At 42.6% G+C, this 26,399-nt stretch overlaps 1 protein-coding gene across 8 annotated transcripts in view; it reads left to right on the top strand.

Annotated features, from left to right (window-relative positions):
- Positions 1 to 26,399, top strand: part of LOC107221755 (protein qui-1) — a 100,040-nt gene that overhangs the window by 60,452 nt on the left and 13,189 nt on the right. For 4 of the 8 annotated variants that reach the window (XM_046746164.1, XM_046746170.1, XM_046746157.1 and 1 more), the window contains exon 2: positions 23,981 to 24,018. The exons of 1 other annotated variant lie outside the window; for it this stretch is intronic. The gene's annotated coding sequence lies outside the window, so the exon portion shown is untranslated. Of the gene's footprint in view, positions 1 to 23,980; positions 24,019 to 24,558; positions 24,579 to 25,198; positions 25,613 to 26,399 lie in introns of those variants that run through there. 3 more of the 8 variants (XM_046746181.1, XM_046746176.1, XM_046746187.1) reach the window with 3 other exon arrangements.

Genomic DNA, 26,399 nt, shown 5'->3' with positions numbered 1-26,399 from the left:
TACTTTCGCCTTGTTTCTCGGCCCTTTTACCTACCTATATCTATATTTTTTTTCATCCCACTGCGACCACTATACTCTGCGTCTACTTTCCGACGACAAATTTACAACTTCTAATCGTGTCGCGACTTCTTCGGACGCTTTCGAACTTTTTTTTTTATCATTCCCAAGCGGTTCGACGTCGCGCTGCGCGATCAAGTGGAACTTTAGCTCAGGCTTAGGGCCGGTCGCGATCCAAAGAACACGCCAATGTTTACCAAACTTTATTTTCTCCTCACGTCCCGGATCGAACCAGAGCGTTGAAGCAATTACATCGACTCTTGGCATCGCGCTTTTGCGGCCAGCCTACGGGGTCCGTTTTCAGTATGGACCTGCTTTAAATTCAAATGCGTTAATTAAATCGAAATCCACGTGCTACGTGACGTGCGGGTCGAGTTTATGGTACGGCTGAACATAGTTAGTATGGAAATTCACCCCGCTTTCATTTAAGACTCTGAAAGTGATTTTGGGTATATCTATACGCGTATGCTTCGAGATTGCTGACTATTTCAGACAGTGCACAATCAATAATATTTCATTGATGTTGTTATTTTCTTCGAATATGAAATATCGAAATTTTTCACGGTCATTAAAGAGGGAAATATGAAATGCCTGAAATTGTTGGGGTCATTTTATAGCTTGGAAAAGTTGGAAAGTTATCAGGGAATCCTGAATCTGGGGTGGGGAAATATTCTTTTCAGGGTAAGGAATACATAAAGATTGCTTAACGGCGAAATCTTTGCATATAGAACGTGTGCTCTAGCCGCTGACAATGGCCTTTCGGCGACTGTGAATTATGTTCACTGCTGTCAAATATAATATGCGAAAGAAAGTAGAGAATGGTAATCTTAGAAAAGTTACGGGGAACTCAAGCGGCAAATTTTTTTCAACTCATTTAACACTATCAGCAGAATTTTTATCGTGATATAATACGCCGGGTAAAAGTATTGGGATTTAGTTCTGTGAAACTTGGAAAAGTCAAGAAACTGTGTCTTTGTTTTTTAATCCGACCCAGCTGGTAATGCATTTTTCAATCTAGAGCCTGATCTCACTTGTGTTGCACGTACTTTTTAGTTTAACAAAGTTTAAACGATGTTTGTTGAGATTAATGACGAATAGAACTAATTTGATTATTATTCTTACACTATGACTTACTGTAATTGAAAATCTCTTCTCCATACAGTAATGAAAGTCCGCATCTCTGCAGCGATTCTGAGACTTGAGGAAAAATTAGAACGGCCGATTTACAGCAGGGCCAAAATATCCAATATTCAAAAACGCAAAAATCTAATTCGTAGAATTATAAAAATGTAGAAAATCCAAGTCCAGAATATTGAAAATGCAGAAAGTCGAAAAATATCGAAAGGTTGAAACATAGAACGGCAAATTCTAAAATCCGTATATGATTCTACATTTTGGCATTCTATTTTTGCCCACTTTCTACGTTTGCTAAAAAACTATAAACTCAGTTTACGCTTCGTGAGAAATTCGATATTGTGGCCCGTCTAGTTTTTGATCTCCTCATCTTTTCTCCCCCACTCATAGCTAGACGTCTACACTGGATGGGAGATTTTCATCCGATTGAAGCCGGGCAAAAGTAGTTGGAAGCAGTAGAGTTCTTTTGGCAGAAGCACCGAGAGTCGAGTAACGAAAACGTCAAACGATACGAACTGTGCAGGTACAAAGAGCTTTGCTTGAGTCTCGGCAGATAGGTGTGCGAGAGCATGAAACGGGTGGAGGTAGTTGGTCGAGAAAACCGTGCAGGTAATACGAGCCGGTCGAATAATATGTCGGAGAGAAAATATCCGCGGTTCCTCTTACAGTGCTCTTTGCTTTCGGATTTTCTCTAAATCAGTGATATCGAATCTCGAGCATTTCTATGCTGCAAACTTCCTCGTCCAGCGACGTCACTGATCGCGAATCGCACGGTTGGCGAACCTCGCAAAGCTGGTCCTTTGGTTCTTCTTACAGTCGACTATGAACATCGCGAAGATAATCCATTGTTCGATCACGTCTGTAGTCAGCTAGGACTAGACACGCGGCGCACAATGCTCGTCAGTTATTGAATGGGAGAAGGAAACAGGAAGAGCACGCTGCGATGCCATGCCATGGGGCGGGGTTCAAGTTTCGAAAGCGTTTAATTCTGAACTATTTGTATGCGAAACACGAAGTAAAGAAATCAAACTTTAAAGAAACAACAAAGTTTCGAACGATCGGAGACCCGACGATTCCAAGTTCCGAAATGAAAAATAGAGTTTCGATAGTGTCAAAAATGAGAAAAATCGAAAATCAGAATAACCAGAATTACGAAAGTAAAAATATGGAAAATCAAAAACAAGGAAAGATCAAAGTGGGAAAATCCAAGCAACAAGCAAGAAATTTACAGAACCGAATATCTTCGATCATTCGGAAATTCAATGTTTCAGATTTTTATTTTTTCACATTTTAACACTTTCGGAACCTTTCAGCATATGGTCTTTTCGGAACTTTGAGTGTCGAGTTTCAGGCCATTCAAAATTTCGATGTTTCGTCAAAGTTTCATTTCTTTACTTCAAGTTTCGCCACCAAGGAATTCGGAATTTTGGCGCTTTCGTAACTTTTACAAATTTGGAATCTCAACCCCGGCCCCATGCCATGCATCGGGGCCGATACTCGAGCCTTCGACATCCTGCGGAATGGCTCTTGTCGGTACATCGCGATCAAAGGGGAACTGCAGCGGCCATTCAATGTGGCTGAATTCCCTCGAACCAAGTTGATGGCTGGGTACTGCGGAGTGTAACGAGGGTTGGAGACTTCATTGAGGTGAATCCGCCACGAGACAAGAAACTGGGACATCGACGCAGTTCCGTCAAAGCAACCAGCCCTCCCTTTCCTCTCGCCCTTCGGCACCCCGTCACCTTCTCCTTTCCTTTCGCTTTAATCAATCCCCCAACGGGGGGCTGCGATGCCGAAGAAATACGCGATCCCATAGTTAAAATGATCGATCTCAATAGTATTGTGAACGCTCAAATGCCTCCGCTGAACCTTTGATCGTTGAGTACGATTAGTGACAAAAAAAATTGCTCCTTATGTACTTCCGAATCGTCGAATTTTCAATTTACACTCCGTTAATTCGTCTCGTCATCACTCACGCTTCGTCACCATCTGCAATCCAATTTAACGCCGAACTGGACCAAGTTTTCATTCTTTACTGCTGGTCCCAATTTAACGTGAAACTCGACGATCAATGCCAGCGAATTGACATCCGGCGTCGCATTTTGTACTGCTATTTATTTGAAATCTAACTACGGTTGTTTACTTGTCGGTGTTGAGTTGTGAGTTTCACAGAAATCTTCTGGTATGGTCGCTCACGAGGAAAACTCTCTTGAAACTCGGCATACTGTGAATAATTCAACAGCTGGGGAGACGCATCGTGGTTCAATTACGTACACATTCAGCTTCTCTATTTACTTTTTTATCTTCATATTTTCAGTCTTGCTGCAGATTTTGTACAGAGATATAAAAGCTCGTATACAGTGAATTTTACGTAACGCTTATTATTCGTAAATCTGGATCGGGCGGCTGTATCATTAAACAGAATAGATTTTTTCTTTAAATCCTCTTCGTTCGTTAACGTTGGATATTATACTTTTGAAACTTTTTGACACATTCTTGCTTTGTGTCGCTGGGTTATTATTAGTCAAGATTAGCACCGTGCATTAAATCTGTAACGTAACGACAAAAGTTGGATTTCATGCATTTCACCAAATTAGTGAATTAAAAAGTCGCTCAAAATTCTCTGACGGTAATTTTCTAACAGGCTGCAGGATCTTCTGTAGCCGAATTAAACGCACAATAATCCACTTATACAAGAATTGTTTAACAAGTTTTTGGCACCTGATTTTAATAAAATTTTTCGTACACATAGCTGCTGTATCTTTTGTTCCCAGACCAATAAAGGGGGATACACTGGAATTTACAATTATCTCTCCCGACAAAAATGTAACGCAACGTTGTATCCGGAGAAGGGGGAACGAGAGTTGGGCATATTTTGACATTATCGGAAACAACGAATCTTTCGTAAGACAATTATGTACACCTGGAAACTGAACGCTGAAGTCAGTCGTGGCCATTATCGTGAGAGCGATTCGGATCTTCCTCCACCTCCATTTCTCGCCCTCTTCCGGCTCCTCATAGCCATAAATATACCTCCGTGTTTTTGGGGGCTGGGATAAATCTGTACGACGTAGAAAGAAAAGAAAGGGCGTTACAATCTAGATCCGAGCTTACGCGGTACGAAATATATTGCTGTCTTTGTACAAAATACTTCATTCATACTCCAGCCAGAAAATTTTTGCAGCTGTCAAGTTATGCGTTTTTTTTTTCTTTAAGTAAGCTCAACTGTTACTGGTTGTATAAAATAGAAGCTGTGCCGGACAGAATAATTTTTAGCATTAAAAAAAAAATAACTAATTTCATTCGCCTTACCTTCGTTCCAATTAAATTATTCTGCGATCGCGGTTTTATTCGAATAAAAAAGTATATAATTTCGTTTCGTCATCACAATCACCTGAGGCCAATAACTAACCGACACATTTTCATCGACCCTCCACACCTTCTGCGGCAATGAACCGAGGAGCGTATATTACCAAACTGTCCGAACTCAATCAATACGAATACATTTCCGGTTCGGATATTTTACCATTTGAATACGAATTGTACCTTGTCAGAATTGAAAAATTGTTTTTTTCGTCACTCATCTGATTCGACTCTCGCTATTCCACGAAACGTTTGTTATTCCGTTGCAGACGTTACGCGTTTTTTCAGTAAACTCGGCAAGGGTATAAAAAAATCTGCTTCGACATTAAAAGACGGTAATTTGCCAATGTTGACCCGGGTCGCGTTACAGAAAGTAATTTACCGAATCCGGACAAAAATAAAAATTCAAAATAAAAGGTGAAAATAATTGACGACTGAGAGAGTTTGGCGATGTATAATTTACCCACGCGACGAAAGTCCTTTTCCAATTACGTTATAAATTTCCGGACCTTGGAGTGAAATTTTATTTTCTGTTTACTCTAACGGTGAATTTTTCACCAACCCGAGCTTTTCCGTTGATATTATAAAAATTAAACAAAGCTGACGCTGACAGTCAAAGGTCCCCGCGTCGATGTTCCCCGAAGGGGGTCGCATCGAGCTTTAACCTACAAACTAGTGCAGCGGTCATCGGCTATTACGTTGGTTGTAATCAGGGAAGAGGTCGTAGGTCAAATAACGGTCTGTCAAGGGAAGGGAGCAACACGTGGCCAACATGAAGGGTCGATACCACCAAACCGGGGCGTCATCCTCGAGCACCAGGCAGGCTGCGAGCTTTGGCCCTGGTGTTGCTTGCGACCTGGCTGTGACCTGGTGGAAAACGCTTTGCCCGGGTCGGGTCCGACACTCTGATTCATCCGCCATTTCCCCTATCGGTAATCATCTCTTCGCGTAAAGGGACTGCCAAGGGTTTCGTGCCTTGACTCCGGAATTGGAAATTCAATTATGCATTTCAAGGGTACGCCGTGAAGCGTCAGGGACCACAGATGCGATGGACCTCGTCGCCTTCATCCTCCCACTTCTTATCTGGCTATTGATCATTCTCGTACAGAGCTGTGAAGTAACGCGCTTACAATTAGCGGGGTGTTATCGGGTACAATCTCACAGAGATAAGTACTTCTCGAACTGCCGAGATATTACGGAAACACCGCAGTGAGTGGGTCGATACTCCGATGTCATTACCAAAAATTAGTTTTTCTTGAACATTTTTTTAGAGCTCAAACTGTTGATAGCGGAGGATCATGCTCATGGTGACTTCTTTTCAGAATACCACGATCGACAACGTATAAAAAATCCAGACGATTTCGCTGGAACCCAATTCCCATAAGATTATTGCGGGGTTCTTCAAGGGTCAATATGTGTTACAGCAAGAACATTACTTGCAATAGCTAGAATTTTGCAAGTTTAACTATAACCGGTTTGCTACATTGTGAAGCCCACTTCGCTGTGCTTCCAAAGCCTTTGGTATTTCGGTTTTCGGTTATTTTCGTAGTGCGCGACTGCAATGAAAGCAGCGACTTTAGGAACGAGGAAAAGCTTTTGTCAATTTAGATGAAACGTGAATAACTGACACGGTATTTGCGGATGGAGAAAACAAAATAAACAGCTCTACTGGAAGGGGTTGAAGAAAATCATTATCATCGTCTAACTCTAGGTCTATAAGGTATACCGTGACAGTTCGCGTTTATATTGCCGTTTTATGCGGCGGCGGGCTGAAACTGACGCGAGCAGTCGATGTTGTGTGTCTCTTTTTGCCCCGTAAACTTTTACACGCAACGCGATAAAACTGCGTGAAGGATGACGCGTCCGTATGCATACCTATAGAACAGCGCAGCGCCAAGGCGAGTGGAGTTTACGCAGAAATTTCTACCCTCTTGATTCTTTTTTCCCCCCAAAGTTTGAAAGCTTTTTTCGCTTTCTTGCAGGGCGCGGAATAAACCAACGCAAGTCTCTATTCGCCGTCTCTTTTCAAATTCAGCTGAGTGGCCGCTTTCTTTCGTTAACTCAAAATGCTGCGTTGATTTACGTATATATATATATATGTTATGTGATGTAAAAAAAATCACGCTTTTTTTTTTTAAATATACGATTCAAGAAAATATACGGATTGAAAACTCTGCCGTGTTGATTCGGTTTTCATTTAAGATCACAAGTGTACGAGAGTCTTATACTCGGGAAAAATAATCATATTGAAAGGAATGTTGAATCAACGGCTCAAATCTTACTTACACCGCTCTGAACCCTCGACAACGACGCCGTTTCAAAGCTCTTAAGCGGTCTGAGTAGACTGCGTAAAAGCATTGGGACACGAATACCCAGCTGCGAATTTTGCTCAAAGACCACCACATGTCTCCGCGTCAATTAGCCCCTAATGGACGAGGGGGTTAATTCTTGCCCCGAGAACTACCCTGCGCTATCCACCCTTGAATTTTATCACTCGCGTAGTTTTGCAGCGAGCTTTAGTCCGCAACTTGATTCCTCGTCGAGAAGGAAAAGTCTTAAGCTGTAATATTAGTTTGCTCTTCGATAACTTTTGATTCACCGTAATAGTAGAACTCTGCGATTGATCGATTACGCGCCTGAGTGATTTATCAAAAAAAGTGATTAATCGATCAGTCAATGCACACTGCCAACCAGAATCTAGGGTTCATTTTTTGCACAGAATGAATTCGATGAGTTCAAGATTATAGGGTTTGGAAAAGACTCGAATATTTATTGATAAAATGAAAAAAAAAAAAGAAAAGAATCATGGCCGTTGGTGAAAATTGAATTGAAAATAAAAATTATGGCATTAGTCAAAATTATATCAAACCGTAAGATTATCCGTTCCGCAGCGTTAGATTTTGTGAAAACGACTCAGGTTATAGAATTTTTCTCACCGCATGTTTTGGCCGTAGTTCTCGTAGCTGGGAGGGTTAGGATATCGATTCCTTTTATGGCGAAAATTGGATAAATCAATCACTGTTTTTTCCCACCACCTTTGCAGGAGGAGGTATAGATGGGAACGGACATCAGATGGAGTGTTTGTCGTCCCGCGGGATAAGTTCGGCAAAGGATTTGACTGGTTGGCCGGAGGCGAGGCAGTCCTCAATTATTTTTTCCTTTTTCGAATATATCCTCCAATTTTCTCGACCGTTATGGGAACGGTAGAGATTTCCTAATTTTTCCAACGGCTTCATACCCAGCCGGAAAGGGACACCGATATACTGGGAGGGTCTTAGTAAAAGCCTCTGACGGACGGATTTTCCCCTTTTTCCACGCTCTGTCAGGGCGTATATATACAAAGACGAGAATAAATCTGTGCGGCGAATTTCTCCTCTGGATATCTCCTAGGCCTTCTCATATGGCCTCCATGGTACGTCATTTACCAACACAAACTTTTCCCAGTCACCCGACCGGACTCTCTGTCAACGGTGTCTGCGCTTCATGCTCCAAGCCTACAGCAGCCTTTCCGCAAACCTTTTCGCCGACGTCTAATGGCCTCTGGCATCGATGATCGTCAAATTATATGCGAAATGCGTCCGGCGTCTAAACGAGACGATGACGGTTCCTCGACTGTAAATGAATGATGGGACGCTCGCGTCGCAATGCGGGAATAGCACATTATGCAACAAGCAGGGAAACTTCGTCTTTCCGGGCCGAATGTAAGTTTGCAATACGAGAGTCGTAGGTGAGCCGAAGACGAATATTGCAAATTTGCGAGGCGAAAAGACCGTTGCCTCATTGTTGCACGCGATTCTTTGAATAACAAGAGTTGTTGCGCGTGTTTTCAGGTAACATGAAATTCAGGTTAGGGTCGCGTGATGTTAGATTTGTTTCCAACAAAGCACGTGCGCAGTACATAAAAGACCATTTTTAAGTCGCGGGATTTAAAAGTGGTCTTTTCTTTACTCCGCGCACGCGCATTCGCAGACTCATTCTACGGTCATAGAAACGGGTACTTCGTTTTTCGTGTACGGAAAACACGCATGAAAAAACACGTTAAACACGCTCGCGTTGTATAACAATATTCTCGGCCTCGTTCGTTGGCTCCGGAAATCGAGACGAGTCTTTTACGACGCTGCTCTGACAGGTCAGGTTGACGTCTGGTAGCGGAAATTGACGGAAGGTATATCAAGGGTATCGTCACGTTTTTTCGAACCCCTTTTTGAGCCGTTTTATCGCTTGACACGTACTCGCGTCGTGTTTGGACACAGATATATGCATGTATAAATCGAACGACGTGCGGAAGAGCGGTTCGTTTGGTATATTCATAAACACGAATCGTTGACTTTTGTGGATGTGGATATCGGATTGTCCGTTGTAACGTTGAAAATTGGAAATTGAAAATTGAAAACGAAGAGGCGGTTTGCCTGCGACAGTTAACGTAACGCGACCAGTCGAAATGAAATCGAACCAGACCGGTAAAAATTCGAACCGCACAGTATCCAGCTGCAAATTCGAGATACACACGTCCGCGTCACCGCGAGGTTAAATTGCCGAGCGAATGACTCGATCTATTGAATTCGGCAGACAGCTACTGCGGGGAAAAATGTCAATAAACCCGATCGTGAGCAGCGGTGCGCGCATCGCGATTGTTGCAAATCGGGGAGAAAGGCTTTTCGTGTTATTTCATTTCCTCCCCAAAATGGTGTCGCGTCAGTGGTCAAAATCGCCAACTTCACCCTGTCCTTCGGGTTCACTGAAAAAGTACAGTTTGAAGCCACCCTTTACGTCGCTCAAACCTTACGGATTTTCGCTCAGAAACATTTTCCGTTCAACGCCAGCGATAGCATAGTAATAATTTATCGCGTCACTCGTATACTCGGGCGTTAGCGATTCTACTTAATACGATCAGATGAAATTTTTTCGAAAAACAATTACAAATGCTATCAACGAATCGTGCGAACACAATGTTCCGGGATAATGAGAACGACACAGAGGAATGAGCTGCGTTATTTTGAAAGGGGATCGAATTTCGATCGGAAAATTACATCGCGAATCTCGTTGGTAGATATACGCTTGTTATACCTCGTTTCTCGGGTCTCCGGAAAACTCTGACCTTCGAACACCCTCGGGCGCTTTATCCCGTTGATATCGAAGCGGAGTCGAATTCCGCAGCAAATTTCATCGGAATTGGTTCGCATTCTCGTTTCTCGCACGCTCAACGATTAGTTGTCGTCATTTCCACGCATTGAAAATTACTTGTCTCGTTTCGTTCGCTGGGTTATTATATGTCACAAAGCTTTTTCCGAGCTTGCAGACTGGATATACTCGAGCCGATTTTCCGCGACATCCGGTTGCGTCGCCACCCGTTACGTACATTATTATATCGATATCCCATCGCTCCACATACGCTTCTCTCAGTTGCCGTAACGTTTGACCTTCTCTTTGACTCATAAATTCCGATTGTTATCCTCTGTGCGTGATTTCTCTGAAAGGAGGAAAGAGAAATAAATAGTCGAAGGTATCGGTCCTTCAGATTTTTGTTTGTATTCTGCTCTCCATTTTCTCAACGATTTACGCTCTCGTACTTGTTACAGAATTCAATATTTTTATTTGCATAAATTTTTATACAGCTGCACAGGAGCTGCGAGTGGGAACAAAGGAACTATAACGAAATACGTATAACGCGACAGCTGAAGAATTCAACGTCTGTGATTGAAGATTCTTTTCGCGGCGCTTCGGCGGTCCTTTTATCCGCTCAATGAACTCTGGCGGAATTCTTCTCTTCTCGAGACTCGGAATAAGATGATATAAGGGTTAGACTATTATGCCGCGGAAATGAATTCGGCAAATCTCCGGCAGATATCTTACGAATCTCATTTACTTATCAAACTTTCTCCCCTCTTTCTCTCCCCAGGAATTTTGAATACATCCTCCAATTTAAATCTCTGCACACATACCGATGTGAATGGTAATTCAAATTATCCCTACGGCTTATACGCCTTTGCTCCGGCTGTTTATTTCGCCCACTTCTTAGCCGAGTGCCGGGAACGCACTTTATGAAAATCATTACGCCAGCTCTTCGGTGTATAAAAATTATTATTCCCATTTCGAAGATACCGCACTGCAAAGATCGTGCGAGCAATAGATGGCACGAATCGAACATCGACACAAAAAGTCCACCAAATTCCGTCTTTGTTGCCGCCGGTGCCCCCGTTTGGAATTTTCATTGTTATAATTCGCTTTGTCCGCAATGCCTGCTCGCAGAAACTCAGCTCCCGGTGCCCGAGAATTGCTCGCAAACGAGAAACACCCGCCTTCACCTGCAACGCTGAAAACCAACCGTCGATTCGACAAGTTCTTTCGATTTTCTCAAACTCCTTATAAGTCCCGAGAACCTTACGTTCGGCTGAGTTATTGCATAACCGCAAGGTTTGGCCAAGCATTGGAGAAAATATTGTTTTCGTCAGAATACACTTGTTTGCTTGCGTTCGTGCGCAACCGAATTATACTTTGTAACGTTATTGAACGAAAAGAAGAAGCGATATTTAATCGAAAATACACAGTCACTGTCCGTGACTGATGAAACAAATAATGAAATATTTTTTATTAGTATTTAAACCGTGCCGTTCACCGATCAGTGTGAGCTCATTGATAGTACACATACGTCCGCAGGGTAGCAAAAAGTACTGCGGAAGTTTTAAAACTGCCACCACGTCTAAAAAGTGAAGTATTCGGGGGGGGTGGAAAGCGCGACGAGTAAGTTAATTGAATAGCGGTGAAACGGAAAGGGCGAGCTGCGATGAAATTAAAAGATTTCTCGGCTGTCAATTTTATTTAAATTCATTTTCAAAACTGGGACGGGTTTAATTAATAGTGACGGTTTTTTTTACCGAGTGTACGATCCAGTTGAACGGTGACAAGGACACGGATGAAAACGATCTCTGCGGCAGAAATCGGGCGGTAAAAATAAATTTTGCGAGGTCTAATTATACCTTTGCCGAAAATTTAAAAAAATATTTCTCTACGGGAACTTGGAAAGCTTTGGGGTAATGGTAATTAAAATCGTGATAACTTACCTGCAGACAGTGGATATATATATATATTTTTGCCAGGGAAAAATATAAATGAGCTCGCTTCGCGATGAAAAGGACTATCGAGCCGTAATTTCGAGACTCCGAAGTAATACCCTGCACTATCAGCTCCTGTGCATTTTCAAGTATAACGGAGAACGGACCTTATACCATACGCTGAAAAGCGGACGGGAAGACGGAAGTTGAATAATGTTGAAAGGGCGTTCAATTTCATCCGCAGGAAATACGAGAGACGTTAAATATATAAAATTTATGCGCATTAAAGTCTTTGGCAAATAAATTCTTACGCCAAATATGACGAAGCGTGTAACATAGATAAACCCGATACGCTGTGTCAACATTGATCGGTAAACAAATTATATGCGTAAAAGGATGGTTCGTAGCAATTAAAGCGCGGAATTCTGGCTCGCTTCGAAAGTATAACGATTTTCCCATACTGCACTGTACAACCTACGCGATTAAATATTGTTTGAGGTATAAACAATGCAGGTTGTAGACTCTTCCCATAATCTGTGTGAATGTATCGTTGATTAATCATAAATCAAGTAATGAATATTAAAAATAACGTCAGCCAAGCCAACCGGGGTCGATAACGCTCCAGAATAATGTCACGCTATGCCTGCATCGCTCGACGCTCACGTAACTCTGTGTATAATAGGAAGAAAAGCGAAACACGCAGGGAACCCTCCTCCATTAGCACGCGAGGATTTTCAATTTGCCAAAGTCTAGGGCTGTCGAGCTGGAATTAATTGATGATTAGACACGCTTCTTAACAGAGTGGCTCCGGAACGTTACAGGCATGCCTTTTACTTCTACTTTGGCATAAATCTAGTCCGACAATTCGACAATCACGTTGTTGACGTTCGTACGCATTCTCTGCATCTACCTGCAAATTGAATAATTCGAATTAAACCTATGGTTGAGTCCATTTGATCGATACGTAAAAGTGGCACTTTGTATAGAGTTCTTAATAGATAAGTCTTTGACAGTAAGGTAAGGACTTGGCAAACTTTAGCATTTTTAGTATCGAAATGTACCCTGTTATGTTGTTAAAAATAATTGCATGAGATAAATTTACCCCTCGATAAATGAAATTGTACCGAAAGTAGCTTTCAGTCACTCGTTTCCAGCGTGGCTCTATAATGAATCCAATTTGACGATCAAAGCAAGCTAATTAATCAAGTAACCAGACTTTATTGATGGAATTAAGTGGATCGACAAATTAAATTCACCTTGCATATTCACCATGAAAATTGGTTAATTACCTTTTGCCGAAAGAAGGAATATTCGCTACCGTAAATTATCGCCTTTTCTTAATTTCAATATCAATATGCGTTACAGGCTGAAACGGTGCGAAAATATTGTTGAAAAAACAAGAAGCCTGCAACTGAACTGACGCGCGTGTAAAACAAAAATATTCGGTTAAGCAAAAAATGTCTGCATCGGACGTTATTATAAAGCTCCTGTGCCAAGCTTGTTCTGGCCTCGACATATCTTGAGAAATAAAAATCTATTTTTATTATTTCTCTGCGAGTTATGAATGGAATGAAATAAATCGTGCGCTAATGTATTATACAATAGGGTGTGTTTTATTTTCAGACAAAATTACTTTCCGATCGATCTGTGAAATTCTTCACCTTCGTTATCGTGCATTATTATTTTTGTTTAATAATTCTTAGAAATGTGCCGATATCTTACCTCGCGTCGTATAAATTCGTCACGGAATTCATGAGATGCTTAATTCAAGGCGGCCGATCATAAATCGCGTAGTACTTTCACTCTCGTTGTGCCGTGTTGCGTACCTGCGATGACGGCGGCGATCGATAGTGTAACAAGTTTGACAGCCGAAAGGGGGAAGATGGAAAGACTAAGAGAATTTCGAATGTATTTTATAAGCGTCGAAGCTGTACAACGGGGTTCGACAAGGAGAGTGTACTTCTCCTGGGAGATAATGGCTCGCGGCTCCGTGTCACGATTTTCTATTGCATTTCATCCCTTCGCACAACCGGCCGCGCCTCGAGTAAACTTTTTTTTTTTTTTTTCCTTTTTTTTCTTCCTTTAACAAACTTTTTAGCGACGTTGAAAACTCAGGCGCCGCGTTGGGAAACCTTCCGGGATGTAAATTTTTATTTTTTCTTTCGCCAGGATACTTTTTCCGCGTGGTAAATTATTCGCTTATTCATACTTGGATAACAGTTTGCTACGGGGAGTATGAGGTATAAGGTATTAGGTGTAGGAACAAAGCCCGGGTATAATGCGAACAGGGAAACGAGACTATAATACTTCGCTTGGTTTAAAGAAATGCGAAACAGGCACTGATACACGTTTCAGCTGAGAAATAAAGCTCCTTTTCTCACGTAACAGTCCGTGATAGATATTGATACAATAATTAACGGCCGTATCGCGAACCTAAGATCTCGTCGTTGGTACGAATAGAGGAATACGTACGATCCTTATCTGACCGTCTGCGGTTCATCGTATGCAGTGAAACGTATATTCAGACAACGTGCAGGCTCATCCGTTGTTATGAAAGTCGCGTACAACTTGTGCAATTTCGTCTCCGTTATACCAAGACCGAATTTTGTTAGCAACTAATCGTAAGTTAAATTAACGTGAGAGTACGCGTATAATAGATAAAGTTGTCGTGGAATTGAGCGAAGGCCGGGAAATTGTTGAAACTAATTTTGTCACCGTCGAACAATTGTCATTGATTGTCGTTATATTTATTCCGATTCCTCGCGTTTTCTGCCTCGATCGACGCTCGTCGTATCCTTCGGATATTCGGTGTCGTTGAAAACAAGTCGTTATATCCCTGAGTTCGATACGAAATTTCTTCCACGACCATTATGATGCCGAGAGCTTATTTGTGAAGGGTCGGTCCTGATCGCGGAAAAGCTTTTCCGTACGTCCGTCGGTGAAAGGATTCTTCGAGGAACGCTCGGAGGTGATCCTTGGCAGTTGCTGTTATCGAGACACGACAATGTCGAGGCTTCGGGAGATTCCCATCGATATTGAAAACTTGGAGATCATTGTGTTCTTTGAAACCGTCTGACAGTACTGCGTAAAATAGAAGAAAGAAAGAAAAGCAAAAGAAGCGAAATAGCATCCAGCGTGAAGCAGATGAGGCGAGTCTTCGATCCTCGATGTCGGGAATGCGCAATGCGTGCAGGGACAAATCCAAGAATCTGTGGATGATGTATTAGAAACGCGTTCCCGGATGGCTCTTCAAACTTGAATTCAGAGATGATAACGATACCGACCGCTTATGGTAGTTTGTAGATTCTATTTCATTTTTCATTTATTTCGTTTTATTCCGATCCTACGAACAGGTATGTGTTCAACAACTATGTGTTCCTCCGTAGGGTTTACTAGTATTTATGATATTTATGCAAACTTGTAAATTCAATAAATAAATAATTGAACAAATGAATAAATATGACGTTGGAACAAAGCGTGAGGAGAATGGAATCATGCGAAATGACTACTTTGTGTGAACTTGGACCGTCGAGCAGTCCTTTGGGTATTTAATAAATTGTCGGCGCGTGTCTTTTCGTCCTTGAGGAAAGGGTGGCTGGATGATAAAAGATGAGCAACTTCGCTGTCACAGATTATGGCTATCAAGCCGAAGAAGCGAGACTGTAGCCTCTGTTGTGCGTTTTCTTCCCGAGGGAACCGCTGGCGAAATTTCACATCAAGTATAAAGCGTACGCCGCACGAGCTAATTAGTTTTCACAATGACAAAAAAAGTTTTCTTTCTAAACAGAAGGACTAGACGACGAAAAGAAGAAGGAGAAGGGCACAGTGTTTAATTATGCAAATCTTGCCATCCGACTACTGCTTTCGCTTATCGCGTGACTGTTGTTGAGGAAAATAAATTTAGACGAGAAAAAAAGAGGCACGCAGGTCGTCGTGTAGCCGTGCTCGGAGTGTAGTTTCTGCTTGAATTCCGTAATTTACGATAACCTCGAGAGCAAATGTAAGCCGGCCAAACCTTTTCCTTTTATATTCTCTACAGCCCGAAACGTTTCCTTCGATTTTCGCTGAACCAGAACTGAAAATTTCGGGAAGATGTTGGAAATTCGCGGCCGACTGAGTTATAAATATGCCCATTGTATACCTCGGACCCTGCCACTTCGGCTTCGAGATACACCCTTGACTGCATATTGAGGTCGTTTTTGAAGTGTCGATGGGTTTTCCGGAGAAATACCGCACAGTATCGCATTATGCGATCGATCCTTGAATCCCTTCTCAAAGCCCGAAGTATCATTCGCTCACAGGTCCCGGAAGAACCTTTTGATAAGCAACGTTCAGCGTGCGGAATGCCCTATAGTCATATACTCGTGGTATAATAGCTCGCTGGCGCTTTTATACGCTTCGGCTGCATATCGCTCGCTCAAATTTCTGCTCCACGGAATTCTGATCTAACGACTCGGGTAGCGATGGTGGACATTTAATGGCAGCACATCGCGTCTCCTCACTCTCGCCGTAATCTTGCCAGGGAAAGCACAATATACATTAGCGACGGGAGAGCCGGAGGGTAATGAAGATGGACACGAAGTACGACGAGGTGTCAGGGATGACGAGGCTACTTTGTCAAGCGGGAAACGCAGAAACGTGTTTGCTGAGGAGAGAAGGAAGGGAAGGAAGAAAAAAATCATTCGAGGCCGCCGCGTATTTTTTTCTCACACTTCTTTTCATATTAATTTTTTTTTTTTTTACATACATTATACCTTTTTTACTATGCGGGTCAAATCCGAAACCTTTATACGAGATTCAGATTTTTCACTACTTTTTTTACTTCCCACAAATCTGTAGATCGATTATTCGTTTGCCATACAAGCCGTTTCGTTTTCTTTACGCTCAGTTCTACGAGCATTTGTCGATCTGTTATTTAATCTCTCGGCAAGTGATTGAGTCATGAATAAAATTGTAATTCTATGCAGGAAATTAATCCACTTCGTCCGACTGTTACGTAGGTTGTGAAAAAACCGTATTTTATTCAGATTATGGAGCGTCAGAGAGAGAGAGAGAGAGAGAGAGAGAGAGAGAGAGAGAGGGAGGGAGGGAGGGAGGGAGGGAGGGAGGGAGGGAGGGAGGGAGGGAGGGAGGGAGGGAGGGAGGGAGGGAGGGAGGGAGGGAGGGAGGGAGGGAGGGAGGGAGGGAGGGAGGGAGGGAGGGAGGGAGGGAGGGAGGGAGGGAGGGAGGGAGGGAGGGAGGGGGGGAGGGAGGGAGGGAGGGAGGGAGGGAGGGAGGGAGGGAGGGAGGGAGGGAGGGAGGGAGGGAGGGAGGGAGGGAGGGAAGGAGGGAGGGAGGGAGGGAGGGAGGGAGGGAGGGAGAGAGAGAGAGAGAGAGAGAGAGAGGAAAAGTTATGAATGTATAAATCGTGTGGCTGGCTGCAGAATGGTATAATATCATTGGTATATCTGAAATTCACAGATATTTTAGCACAAAAAACTTTGAGCAGTTTCGAATGTATCTACTTTCCTTAACAATTGAAAAACGCTAATCTCTTGTCTGTTACAATTGTAACACGTGAGTCATTATTTGTACGTACCTGTAATATTACGAGTGAAAAATGTAGGTAATCTCGGCAAATCAAAAACGCATTTCTTCTTCTTTACATCCCCAGAATTCCATTCCGAGACATAATTTCTCCGTACGACGTGCCGCGTTTTGAGTGTCATGGGAGTTAATCGAATCTCCAGAGCCCTCCGACATACCTGTATACCTTATATAAACCTGCACCCCGCATACAGATAACGTCGGGACGTACACCGCAAAAAGGTTTAAAAGGGATGAAATTCGAGGCAAGGTTTCGGAGGTCGGAAAAGTTGGGCCCAGGCGCATTTTTTTTGTTCCTAAAGTGCGGAGGTACCAAGGAAATTCCCGAGGGAAGTTTTAGTCTCGTATCTCACTGTCGCCCCGTTGTCGTGCAGGAGGTCTGAAGAGCCGCCATTATACACATAATGCCGGAAAGAAAGGACTGGCCGGAAATTGAAGGATATTGGCCGACGAGGAGTAAAGTGGCTCGATGAAAAGCGCACTTTTCTCGGCCACACGCCACGCGGATCGTGTACGTAACAATGACGGTTGTAACTGATATTCACCCGTTTCACCCGGTGCACCTCGAGAGTTATAGCAAATACACGGCTATCGCTGAGTGTAATTTCTTCCAGCGATTGTGCTCCCTTCGGGATAATATTCATCCCTGCAAATAGGTTGGTATACCGGTTTGCTATTGTGCGAAACTCGTTAAATAGGCAATGTGAAAGGTCACGCAAGGTTGAACAATTGCGTCAATTAGTGCGGAGGACCTTTCATTCCTAGTCGTGAATTTACCCACGCCGGTGGTGGATGTTGCTCAGCGGTTGCCGAAACTTTCCCAAATTCTACCCTCATCGTCAGTTAACACGGTCCTATCCCCTATTTGCGGCGGGCAAGCCGCACGTATGTGAAACACGCGTGTGGCTCGGGGAAATTGCGAGGGTTGGGTTATACATGTATAAGGGCTGCACAGCTCGTAGGATGAGTGGAGGATATAATCCGAGAGTCTCGGGCCTTAGTTTCCGCTTTAGGTGTGTATGGAATATTCTGGAACCCGGGGACTCGTGGTTCATGAAATTTTGAAGAGGTGGCGTTAATTATTTAGCGACTTGACGGGTGCCACGACAAGCCTCCCCTATCTCTTAATCCCCGTCTTCATCCTCCTTCCGACATCCTGACGGTAGTGTATTGCTGAGTTAAGCTGGGCGGGAACCTTGGCGGGGAGCAGCTGCTTTTCGCATTTTAGAAAATTTCACCTACCTGTAAACTGCGTGAAATCATGCAGAGAGTTGAGGAGGTTTCGCTTGTTTTTATTATTCGACGTGGCAGGACTAAATCCATGCGAAAATAGAAAGGAATTCAGGCATGAAACTTCCGCTTCGTTATTTCGTATTGCCGCGCGATTTCAGTCCGGAGGAAGATTGTGCAAAGGGATGCAATTTTAGAGGAAGAAACGACGACGCTACAACGCTGTTTGTCAACTTGGTGACCGAAAAAAACAATTCCCTCGTAGGTAGGAAAGTTTTTAATTTTAAGTCGTGTCGCTGCAGGGTTCGAAACTTTGTTAAGTTAATGCGACGTAATTGAGAGCGTGGATGTATCAGTTGTGAAATTGAAAACATATTATGACGGTAAGGCGGGGAAAGTTTTCGCCAATAACGGCCTTAGCAGAACCGAGGCTAAAACTTTCTTCACTTGTTGTTTAGGTAACAAAGTATCGTACCGAAGCGGTGGAAATAGTTTCCTCGTTGGTTTAATAGAACTTGTAGACAAAATTCATAAGTCAACAGGTATGCGGGATGAGCTGCAGGAACCTGAAAATGCCTGTCGAAAAAAAACAACTTATTAGTCAACTTCAGACCGAGCTAGGCTGCTGGTTCAGTCCCCGTGTGTATCTTTCTTGCAGCGAAAATTTATTTCCCTCGTGTATTGCGTTTTCACGGGGCAATGTGTAAAGTTAACGTTATATGGAAGATGATACATCGTTTTTAATAATTCTCAGCATCAACGTCATACCTCGAGAAACGTAAGGTACGTCTTTTTTTCAACTCCATTCTCCGAGAGTTTCGTGGTGTAATTTCACTTTCGTCCTTTTCTTTTTAATTCACGGCGTTAAAGGACGATGCTAGAATTTTTATCCCGCATACCGATTGGCGAGAGAATCCGAAGGCTCGTTTGCGGTCAGAGTTTGTAGGGTGAATTTTGCAAGGTACGTTGAATTGAAGTAGGCATACAGAAGCCGCCGCTCTTGTTGTATAATGGGAATTGTGCGGTCTACCCTGATTCGCAAACGGGTATTGTTGAGGAGGGTTTCAAGGGTCTCGCAACACGACGCGAGGTGAGAGAAGGTGAAAGTGAAAGTCGTAGCGACGCCGGCTAAAAAGCGAACGGTTATTGTTTCGAAAAACCGCCTCATCGAGGGTGCTAAGGGAAATCGGCGATCCGAGGATTACTCGCGATCAGACCGAGTTTCAAATTCATAATCATAAATACGGATAATTTATCGTGCGGAAATTTAAGGGGCTGAAGAATTACCGCAATTATTTACCGCTTGTTAATTAACTAAATTTAAAAAAGACCATTTTTTAAACGAGTCGAATGTTCTCGTTTAACAGCCAGTCTCGATTCGGGGATCAATTATTCTTTTCGACTTTTTTTCTGTACTTTCCTACGCCCCTACGTCGTTTTGCAAAAATGAAAATTATACACGGTGGTGTTTAATTACCTGGGTGAAAAATCGGAGAAAATAGTGTAACGAGTACAACAAATGTTTTTAATCACCGTCGTAGAACTTCGAGAGAGGGAAGCAATCGGTGGAGTGTTTCACCCTCTCGCACTTCGCCTCTCACTTTACGCTCTAGGGAAATTAAAACTGAATTCGGTATACGGAACGCGCTGTTTGTTACATACATACATTTTGTTTTCTTTTGTGCGCGCGTCTAGATACACACAATTAATACACATCATGCATATGCAGGTTAAAATGATGAGGAAAAGGGAAGAACTTGGAGACATTTTTCATTATCATATGCATAGCACGTGAAACGTACGTTAGATTTGATTTAAATTCGTGAAATAGGATTACCTTTTCTTCCGTAGGCAGAATTAATAATTGGAGGTTGTTGATAAGTTTCTCGCACCTGTAATAAGGCTGGTCAGCATGAGCGGTTTCGATATCATGAAATAATGGTGGGACATCACGTATTGTATAATTTTCATCGATCAAAACTGTACAAGAAGTAATGCATAATAAATATATTCCAATTGGATTTGCAAGATCGAGTACAGTATCCTCGGGATAAAAGTTGCTCGAATATGATTTGAAAAGTTTTCGAGGGCAAGATGAGAAGGAAAGAGAACTTTCCTCCGGTATATAAAATAATAAATTGAATGCCAATTCACTTACCTTTGTATCGCAAAGTGTGCATATCTGTATATGTGTATTATTTATAACGAACGTCAGAATTGACGGAGGTATAAACGAAGAACGAGGCACTCGGAGAAGAATGAGAGGCAAAAAGAGGAGAAGAGAAAAGCTCCGTGAGGCGAACCCATTAACCAACGAGTATACTAGGTATTTCTCTCATCACAATAGGAAGAAAAACATTTGGTATCACTCTGAGAAAACAGCACTGCCAACCTTGCGGCCTTTCACAAATATACAAACACCGGGAACTTATTTTTCCGGGTTTTTGGGCCTCGCCTGAATTATGGCCTCTTATTTTACCGCGTGCTTGTTAGCCACCTCAACTTTGGTATCGCGATCATTATATGTGTAATTTTGGGCCATCTGCTCACCTGAGACACTCTCGTTCAGCCGGTTTATACAGACGATGCAGATTTTCTTCGGTAATTTTATTATATACCTACTCGCACTCTTGTAGCTCACGTCATAGTTTTATGTTTTGTTAAAAATTGAAATAGCGTACTGGTTTTGCAGCAATTTATACGGTATAGTTTGAATCATCCAACCGTGTGAAACTGTACAAGGATATTGTGCCATTTTGATTAAACGCTTTTGAGACGTAAGAATTGTCAGTTGAGTCTGATTATCACAGACGCCGTTCTGTAATCAGACAACTGCAGTAATCGCGGTATTGGAAAAAGTTGATCGTCCAACTTGTAGAGTGCCCATGTAATAGATAAAAGCGTGGTGCTGCTGACGGAGGAGATTTTTAACGCTTTTATCTTACTTTGTTAAACTTCCCTTCGGCTTCAGCATCAGCTTCTTTTCGATTTTTCTCCTTTAACGACGAGAAACGGGAAGAAAAATGAACCACTCGACGACTCCGAGGTCCCGGTGACATTTTCCAGAACAATTCTTTGCGCTTCTTCGATATTAGTGATTAATGACCCGTCACGGTGTTATAGCCGGTGAGATGTAAGTTGGAAACAAAATTCAGTTTTCCAAAGCACATCTCTCTCTCTATTTTTACGAACATCGGCTTATAATCATTAATCGGCAAGGCGTATTTCGGGTCTTGGAATATATATCGAAATTAACGGTTGAATCAAGGGGCGTTATCTACGTTTTGATAACGACGTTCGATAAACCCAGCGTCGAGAACTCTCCGGGCGTCGGTATCTCGCCCGGTATTTGCAGACAAGAGGTCCTGGAAACCCGCAGGTTGATTACGGATACTCGCCTTTCCACTATACGCGCGTAATTCAAGCGCAATCCTCCGGACCAATAGACGCATATTTGCACGCGGAAAACACACCCGAAGTTAGCTCATACTTGTTTACAGAGTTAGACAGTCGCCCGAGGTGGATTTGTGACATATTTTCGAAAATTTCTTTTAATGTATTGTGCATACATCGTGAAATTGATTACCAACATTTTCCTTAGAGTCAGATGGCTGTGACAAGACGGTGCTGTATTCAGAAAGTTTGAACGCCTTTAAGTTTTGCTCGGTATTCATTAATTATAAGGAATGGTGCTTGAAACTACACAACTTCCGAAGAAAGCACAGCGGAACTTTGTCGTGTCAGATGTTTCAGCCTCGGTAGATGAAATTCTTCCGTCTCGGTTACGTGGCCGGATTTTCATCCAAGTTTTCTTGCGGGATAAAATTTTTTCTTTCTTATCGCTAGTTAGTAGCCGTACTTCTTTCCATTCGAACGATACCAAGTTACATAGCCGCGGGCATGTAGCCTCCATTCGACCTGCTGCAGGTTCAGAATATTAACAAGTAGCAGAGTTCTTTTTTTTTTACTTTGCAGTAAGCTTAATTCAACAGTGGCGTGTAATTGTCCTATTTGAGCGCACGATGATATACATACGTATACCAGAGGACTTAATCATCGTCTGAATTTTTTTTTACTTGAATAACTTTTCCTCGAGCTTTTCCCTCTCCTGTATTCGGTCGCCACATTCGAATTTGAACTTTGCACACACCGAACGACTGCACATGTGATTGTTTTTTGTTTGCTTACCTCGTACGCGGTTCGATTTGTTTAACGCAGGCTTGGGCAAAAAATTGGATGGTCGTCCCTGAGAATGTTTTCCTTCTACCGCTTCGTTCCGCCCACGATTTATTATTTTTTCATTTTCAATGATCGTACTTCGCGGAGTGTTTCGCTTACTCACGTACCGTTGGCTCGTTTCACCGAAATTCCCAAATGTAACATGAATTATTTGCTTAAATTTTTTCTTGCTTCGTACGAACAGCAAACTCTAGAGATAGTCGCACTGTACATCGATTTTTCGACGGATGACCAGTTTTCTTCTCACTCGTAAACTTTAACCGATAAGTAAGGAACGTGTTAGTGCTCACATTTCACGGAACTCGTATCCGAAACGTAAACCCTTCAGAAGCGAGGTTACCTAAAAAATTTCGTTGCAAAGTAGTGGAAAATTGCTTGGCGAACAGTGAGATAAGCAAGGCGATTCCAAACGCGAGACTTTTTGTCGCCAACTGTCTGAGCTTTAATAATATTTATACGATACTACTATACGTGTCGCGAAGTACAATTGATCTAAAATGTGAGGATGATACCATAATATTTATACAACAGACTTCGTGGTCAAGGTCGCTGGCAAACATTCCCTACACCTACACGACGCGCTCTGCTTCACCGTCTTTTACTGACCTGTAAGTACAGTGTATCGGTAAATACTGGAAAGAAGCCAATTTGTTCGTCGCTCAAAAGTAGCCGAGGAATCGAGGATTTTATACGAGCCGGGAGATTGCTTTGGACCTATTCCTACATGCGTTTCTACCATTTCGTTTTATTGTTCGTCTATAGTACCTTCAACTCCAAAGAGACCACTGATGTTTGATACTCGGGGTTTCGAAGGTCCGACGTGTGCTTGAAGCATCTTCAACAATTTATTATCACATGTTCAGAACTCATTGTCTACCTTGCAGTCGGAAATAATAACTGACGAAATGGTCAAAGAAGGCTAACGATATTATTCTGGTGTCCAACATCGAATTCTTGCTAATCGCACCCGGAGCTTGATTAAATTCCGGCCGCCGCCTGAGGGGGAATTCATAAATATACGCGAATATCATCAGAGCGATCTAAAACGTGATGCAATGGGACGTTATAGATAGTTTCCTATTTTCTTTGTCGTCTCGATCGGCTTTTCTTTCCCAAGCTTGCTAACCGAAATCTATTTCGAGATAAATCACAATTTGCCATGTTACGTGCTGATTCTATTCGAAGCAATCTTCCCTCGGCGATACGTCATTTTAGCATAATGTGATCTGTGATTTCCACTTTTATCCCCTCCGTTCGATTAATAAACTAAATTGATTTCACCCCGTATTTATATCAAGGTATTTTCGTTTCTGTTCCAGATGCTTCATACGGACGAGACCTCAAAAATATTCTGAGGGTACGTAATTATCACAAATTGAGTGAGCGGTGGTTTTGCATTCGCAGTAACTGAGAGTGGTTACGGTTGTATGAATAAATCCTATTATCGTTAAGATCCCACACACTCCGCAAGTCTTAGCGATCCCGCGCTCTCTTTAGGAGTCTGAGGTTTTACGATACCCGCAGTCCTTATTAATTTTGGAAACTAACGGACCAGATATTTTCATAGTGGATAGGAGACGGGGTTAGAGAGAGACGGAGAAACATCCCCGGTCCAAGAGAGGGACGGGCAGTGGAGATATAACCGTTCGACCTTTTCATCAGGACGAGATCCTCAATTTCGCTCCTTCCTCGGCAAATTCGACTTTCATATCCTTCGGACACGGTTCGGTCCACCCTGGAAAAATGAAAAGGAAAGAATGTATACGCGGAAAGAGCAATTCCTCGTACACGTACCGGCCTTATTACCTTTCCTGAGGATTGAGTGCGGCCAACAACGGGCAGACAATACCCCTCCAATTACGCTTGGACAGCTCGTAAAACCGCCGTCAGTTGACGGCTCGGAACGAATCCAATGACGTTGGTAGCCGCTACACTGTTGACTAGGTTTACGAGTCGGAGGCTCGGATTGTCAGGCTACCGCGTCTGAACGCAACGCGGATTAACTACTGCCACCGAATGTTTCAAACTTTAATTACCAACGGCGTTTACCGTACTCACATAGCCAACGATTAACGCGTATTGTCATCAATGGCGCACACGGAGCGTGGTTTTCGCTGATTTAACCTGCAATTTTCTCTGCATTTGCACCAGAATTCTATTCGCAAGCTCGGGGTCCATTATTGGTTTCTCTTTTAAATCAACCGAACTTTACCGTCAGATGATTTTGTTGAACAAACAGAGGAAATTGCTGCGTCGTTGCGTCAACGGAAAACCACAATTTTCTGATTCTGACACAGTAGTGCTGTCGCTGAATTGCTTGCAGTGCTTTATTCGGCGAAGCAGCAATTTCTATCATTGATCTTGCTGCAACGGTTCACTAGTATTTTTAGTTGACAGCTTATTTTTCATGGTTGTTGAGTTTTTTTCTACGTGGAGCACCGACTATCTCGACGATTCAGTAGATCTATCACTTCATCTGCACTGCTTCAGAAAAGATTACCTTTCAGCTCGAACATCTTTTCGAATTCAATTTTCAGACGGATGTATAACAGACGTTACTACTGCAATCCGTGTCCCTACACGCCTAAAAGCCAACCCGTAAATAAATCTTCCCTGGATCTTCCATTTTCGCGCTGCAATATGTCGCTCAGCCTTATTTCTGAAACGCGGGGATTACGCTGGTCGGGACCATCAGCTATCACGTGACAGCCGTCACCCTGGTTTGACGGGACCATCGCTACCCTATGCTGATGCCTTACTCGCCCATTCTGGTCCGAATGTACATGCCACGTGGTAGGCAAGACTCGGAGATCTGGAATTCAGAACGAGGTTTTGAGTAGGAAAGAGTCTTACCACATGAAATGTGATTATTTGAACGTTTTTAAAGCTATGACGCGTATCGCCGCATGGTGCCTTCGGTGGATCGATATACCATGGCGTCCGTGGGAAATGTATGTATCACCAGTATTGTGAATTCCACGGCGATACTTTTCTGACAGATTACGAAGTATTTCGGGAGAAACTAAGCCCACGGGAAGGTTGAACCCTCAGGAATAGAATAATCCGGAAAGTTGGAAATTCGTGGTGGCAAAATTGTCGCGAGAAGAGAAAGTTGCAAGAGCTGAGTTGAAAGTTACTTTTCCATTCCAGACGGGTATTATGCTCTTATCCGTCCTTAAGCGGCCATTTTTGAACATACAAAGACCAGTACAAAGCAGTAATTCTAAATCACTGAACCGACAAATACTCGCTACTCGCAATTTTCAAGAAGTAATACACCTACGCGCTCGATGTACGTTAGATCGACGTTAAATAAACCGTCAGTCGATTGCGGGCTGCGAAACACCTATGGAACCCACATTTCTTTCTTTCTATCGGCCAAATTAGCGTCAACGACGAAAAATCGACACGTTTATTTCGCGGCATGTAACCAGCAGCAAAATAGGCATTGGAATATTGGTACAACTTTTCGTCTCCAAGGCATTGGTTCCTGGAGCACTTCACGTGAAGCGGACGACGAAAAAAATGTTTTTGATATTCTTTCATATTTGGCCTAATTGTACTTCTAGAAGGTATGAATGTGAAATTGAACGAATTTGCAATGAAATATTAAACACAGTGGTTTCTATAGAAGATTTACTGTTCTTTTTGATTATGAACTGAGATTCGAAATTAGATTTTTTTTTTCATGTAAAAAAACTGGAAGCGAACATTTCAATTCAGAATTTGGATAACTTC

This window comes from Neodiprion lecontei, chromosome 1 (assembly GCF_021901455.1).
Source record: "Neodiprion lecontei isolate iyNeoLeco1 chromosome 1, iyNeoLeco1.1, whole genome shotgun sequence".
NCBI classification, from domain to species: domain Eukaryota; kingdom Metazoa; phylum Arthropoda; class Insecta; order Hymenoptera; family Diprionidae; genus Neodiprion; species Neodiprion lecontei.
The sequence above is the reverse complement of the archived record's forward strand: the minus strand, read 5'-3'. Positions and strand labels throughout refer to the sequence as shown.